The sequence below is a fragment of the Penaeus vannamei genome, chromosome 21 (genome assembly GCF_042767895.1).
Source record: "Penaeus vannamei isolate JL-2024 chromosome 21, ASM4276789v1, whole genome shotgun sequence".
In the NCBI taxonomy this organism is placed as follows: domain Eukaryota; kingdom Metazoa; phylum Arthropoda; class Malacostraca; order Decapoda; family Penaeidae; genus Penaeus; species Penaeus vannamei.
This window is the reverse complement of record NC_091569.1, coordinates 24,839,205-24,844,204: the sequence shown is the minus strand read 5'-3', so window position 1 is coordinate 24,844,204 and position 5,000 is coordinate 24,839,205.

Below are 5,000 nucleotides of genomic sequence, written 5' to 3'. Positions count from 1 at the left end.
GTGTGTCCTATCCATACACCAAGGTATAGATATTCCTTGACCCATTCCAGATCCATACCCTGTATGGTGAGTTTTTTGTTTCTGACATTGGTTCTCAGTGCCATTGCTTTGGATTTTGCTGCTGATATTTTTAGACCCGTCCTACAACACTCTTCAGACACCAGGTTCAGACAACGCTGAGCCCTAGTTAGGCAGTGGTTGCCAGAGGCTATGATTGCCAATTCATCTGCATAAGAGATGATCTTGCATCCCTCTGGCAGGTGAATGTCGAGTATGTTGGACATGAGGGTATTAAATAGGGCTGGACTAAGAACCCCTCCCTGAGGAGTTCCATTTTCTAGTGGCATGTGCTGTGAGAGGTGGCCTTGAAATCTGACATTTACTGATCTATTTTTAAAATAGTCAGCTATCCAGGCCAAGAGTCTGCCTTTGACTCCTTTGTGGATTAGGGTCTCTTGAATGGCAAGTGGACTTGCCAACTCAAAAGCCTTCTCCAGGTCAAGGAAGACAACCACGGCGGGCGAGGTGCAGATTGTGCTTAAGAGTGTGGAAATGCTATGAGCAGTGCTCTTACCCCTTGTGAACCCGTGCAGGTGTTCATGGGGGGGACCCGTTTTCCATCGGAGCCTGTTGAGTACCATCTTCTCAGCTGTTTTGCCCAGGCAGCTGAGAAGAGAGATGGGGCGGTACTTGCCAGGCTCCTTTGGCTTTGGGATGGGAACTATTGTGGCTTGTTTCCAGCTCTGGGGCACCGTGGCTGTTTGCCAGGATTTGTTGATAACCTGCAAGAATGCAAGTTCTCCTGCAAGGCCTAGATGCGAAATGATGGGGTGAGAGATCCCATCAGATCCCGGTGCTGACCCAGAACTGGATTTGTATGATTTTCTTAGTTCCCTAAGAGAGAACAAGGCATCTGCTTCATCAGCTTCGAGTGCCTTGTCTCTTATGAGAGCAAGTCTTTCTAGATTTAAGTTTTGTTGTTTTTCTCTCATCATTGGAGGCAGATTGTTGGTGCTGGTTCTGGCAGAGAACTCAAGCACCAATCTGTTAGCCTCTGATTGTGGGTCATGATGAGTGCATTTCGGGGCTTGGCGGCTTGTCGCTTGCCTGACCCGTTTCCACAACTCTGTAAGGCTGGTCTGGTACCCAAAAGACTGGCACCATTCCAGCCATTTTTCCTGCCTTACTCTGTTGGCAGTTTCCTTGGCATCCACAACAGCTTCCCTCAGCAGGGCCAGATTGTCGGGAGATCTTTGCCGTCGGAAGTTTTTTCTACACATATTAACCCTGTGGTTGACCTCTTTGATCTCGTCATTATAGTACCAGGCGTCTTTGTGAGTTCTGGACCATGGACGAGTTTTGGGAATGGTTTGTGAGGCTGCCTGGTTTATGGCCTGGATTAGCCTTGCCTCTAGCACATCCACATCTTCATTATCGTTATTGGGTTCATTGTATTTCAGACATCGAGCCAAGCCTTCTTGGAAGGCAAACCAGTTGGCCTTGTCAGTTTTCCATTTAGGAATGTGATGTGGTCTTTGGGCTGGACCTGCATCCATTAGTGTGGTGACAATGCCGTAGTGATCACTAGTAACTGTATCATCAACACACCATCGAATTCTCTCCACCATTGTTGCAGTGGCAAAGGTGAGGTCTAGGACCCCTCCCTTCACATGCGTTGGTTCTTTGGTGTTAAGAGCGATCTCAGGGAATGTCTCAAGCACTTCTGCTATGTGAATGCCTGCCGCGTTCGGCCTTTTGCGGGGATTCAGCATGGCCATGTGTGCATTGAAGTCTCCCCCTATGATCACTCGGTCTTGTGCTGCAGTAGCACAGACCTGGTTTAGATCTAAGCTCTCACACAGTGGTTTGCTATAAATATTGTATATTTTTATAGAGCCCCCAGGTAGCTGAATCTCAACAGCAAGAGATTCAACACCATCTCCACAGTGCGGCGGATTGGCTATTAAGGGATAGCTTCTTTTACCAGGGTCATCAGGCCTCTAGCACCATCCAGGTTTGGAGTGGTGAAGGCATGATATCCTGAGAAGCACACGGATCCCATTGTTAGTGTCTCCTGGAGCATGACGACGTCAATGCTCCTTGCTCGCACAATGGACTGGAGAAATGAGTTCTTGCTTTTATAGCTACAGATATTCCACTGCAGTATGCTTAGATTGTGTGCCATGATGGTTACTCAGTGTCACTTGCTTCATCTTCCGATGCCCCAGTGCTGGTGGCATCAGATAGATACAGATCCTCATTGATTGAGGATTGTACAACTTCCTCTAAGTCAGACACTCCGGTTAAGGCCTTACCAGGGGGCGTAGGGCCTAGGTTGGAAGTGTCACCTTGGGTCGGAGGACGAGACTTTGGCTGTACAGACTCGGCCTGCTGCACAGTTTCAGCCTGTCCTGACAGACTAGCTGGGGTTTTATGTGATGTTTCTTTTGAAGCTAGCCTGTCATCCGAGGATTTGGGGAGGGGAGCGCTGCTCGTTATCGGTTTGGAGGTTTCTAGCTTCCTTCCCTTCAGAGCCGCCACAGTTTGGGTCATAGCCGTCATGGCGACCTGCACTGCTTTCTCCGCCTCCTCACTGGTCCTCCCCAAGGCTGTTGCTACTGCAGAAACTACAGCACTCAACAGGAGAGTCATATCTTTCTCGTCAAAGAAAAGATTATCATCTACTGGGAGGACCATTGCTGTGGACTTTGAACCTTTTTCCCTTTGGTTCTTTTTTGTGGTTTTGCCACTAGCAAGCTCGGGGAATTCCTCTCTGTTAGAGGTATCCAATTTTCTCTGTGGGGGCAACTCCTTCCTCTTAGGAGGTCGGGGAGTCTTCTCCTTTTTATTTTGTTTTTTGTTTTGACCCCAGACATAGGTACCTGGGGGCGCAGGGACAAAGTCAGGACGTTTTTTGGCTAACTCCTGCTTTTTGATCACTGCCTGTTTCCTGACAGAGCAAGCCAGACTCCAGGCATGATGTTTTTTGGCACAGTTTGGACACTTGGCTGTTGTGTCCTTCTGGCCATCTTTGTGTGCCTTACTACACACTTCCGTTTCCTGTGCCTCGCTGCATACACCACATTTGGCTTTGGCCTTGCAGTTGGCCTGGTGATGCCCGAATTTTTGGCACGTGAAACACCTCAAGGGCTCTGGCACATATGTCCTGAGCTTGTATGAGCCCCAGTTACCCAGATCAAGGGTGGTGATTGGGGCTCCCTTGAGGATAACAAGGACTTGCCTGGTTGGAGACTTCCCTTTGGTCATGCGGGAAGCCTCCACCACTTGTGGTAGAGACGTGATCACCTCCACGTCGAACCCTAGTGGAAAGCCAAGTAGCACCATCTTGGATTTTTTCTCTTGGGAGGTCAGTGGTGAGATATACACCTTCCTCCCATCTTTACACACCTTGATTTCCTGCAGGAAGTTCATGGTGGCTTTGTCTTTGGGGGCAATGATCATGCCCTCATCTCTGGAGATTCGGATTGATAATCTCACATTTCTTTCCTTCTCCAATGCCCTTACCAGCTGGTATGCATTGTCGAAGTCTTCAGGTTTTTTTGGTACCTTAAACCGCGTTAGTCGACTTGGAGTGTGTTCTGCCTCTTCATCAGAGTCAGTCTCCACCCTTCGTCGCTTCACGCCTCCCCTTTGCAGGGGTTTAAGGCCTTTGGAAGTGGGGGCAGCTGTTTTGGCTGGTACAGCTGGAGCCCCTTCTTGACTGAGGGAGTTCTGAGGGGAGTTCAGGCTTCCCTCAGTCTGGTGTGCAAGGACAGACTTTATGTTTGGTGTTTCTGTCTTGTCCTTGCTCGGTTCAGCAGGCCGGACACGTTCGGCCTGCTTTTGGGTTTTCTTTCGCCCCCCCTGCAGCCTTGAAAGGCTCCAGGGTGACTGCCATGGTCGGATTCATTTTGTGGTCATTAGAGAGTTGGAAAATGATTTGTCCCCTTTCGGGGGTTATCTTTATACCTCCTCTCTGGGTGAGGTCTGAAGAAGGGCCTCACAAAAAGCTCTGATCCCTACACTCGACCCTTCAGCACCACAGGACAGGAGATCCCCCTGGGTGGGCTGAACTTGGAGTTTTGGTGTGGTAAACGCTCTGCACCCCAATCCTGCTACAAGGGGGGTGTGATCACGTCACCGCAGCCCAGGCGAATGTTGGAAATCAACGTTTCCCGCAGGCCCAGGCTGCACCAGGAAATCAGAAAGAGAGGGCAAGAGTAAGACACCGAAAAGACGCCCTTGGTGCGTGGCCACAAACTATGTCCAGGACCAGAGGGTCCAGACCTGGTTTGAAACCTCGCTCTCCCAAGGGAGCGGTAGTGGGGCACTTACTACAAGAGAAGGCCTGGCCAATTGTCGCGGCGAACCACGAGAAATTGGCGGAGCTCTCTGTGTAGTTTGTTGTCAAATAATATCGTAATCAAGCTCAAGTCTGGAGGCTTTAGCTCTGGAGAATCACGCCAAGTGAGTGACAATAATGCCTCGCCAATTGGGTGATCTCTCCCTGCACACCACAGGAGAGAGGGCCTGTAAGGTATACAGAAATACATACACAAACCTTTATATGTAATAAATATGCTACCTGAGCCTGTCATGTCAGGTTCCATTTGTATATATACATATGAGTGTGTAGATGGACAATGTTAATTAGAAATTGGATCTTTTACCTGGATAATTCAGACTGACCATAATTATAACGCCTGTGATAGTTATAACATATATTGAACGTTTTACTATTTCTTTAATCTGTCTATCAAATAAAATGACATTATCGATCACTTATCTGTGTTTGTCATGACAGATTTCACTTCATCGCCTCTCACTCGTGTTGCTATTAATTAGAGATTACCGAGCCGAGCGAGCTTTTCTTCCAGCCTTAGAACGGGGTTGTCCGAACGGCGAGAATCGCAAAACATTCTTCAGTTAAGGTTATATCATCAACAGAAGCCGGAAACTGGGAGTCCAAACTAAGAAATACTATACATTTGTGTCTGTCT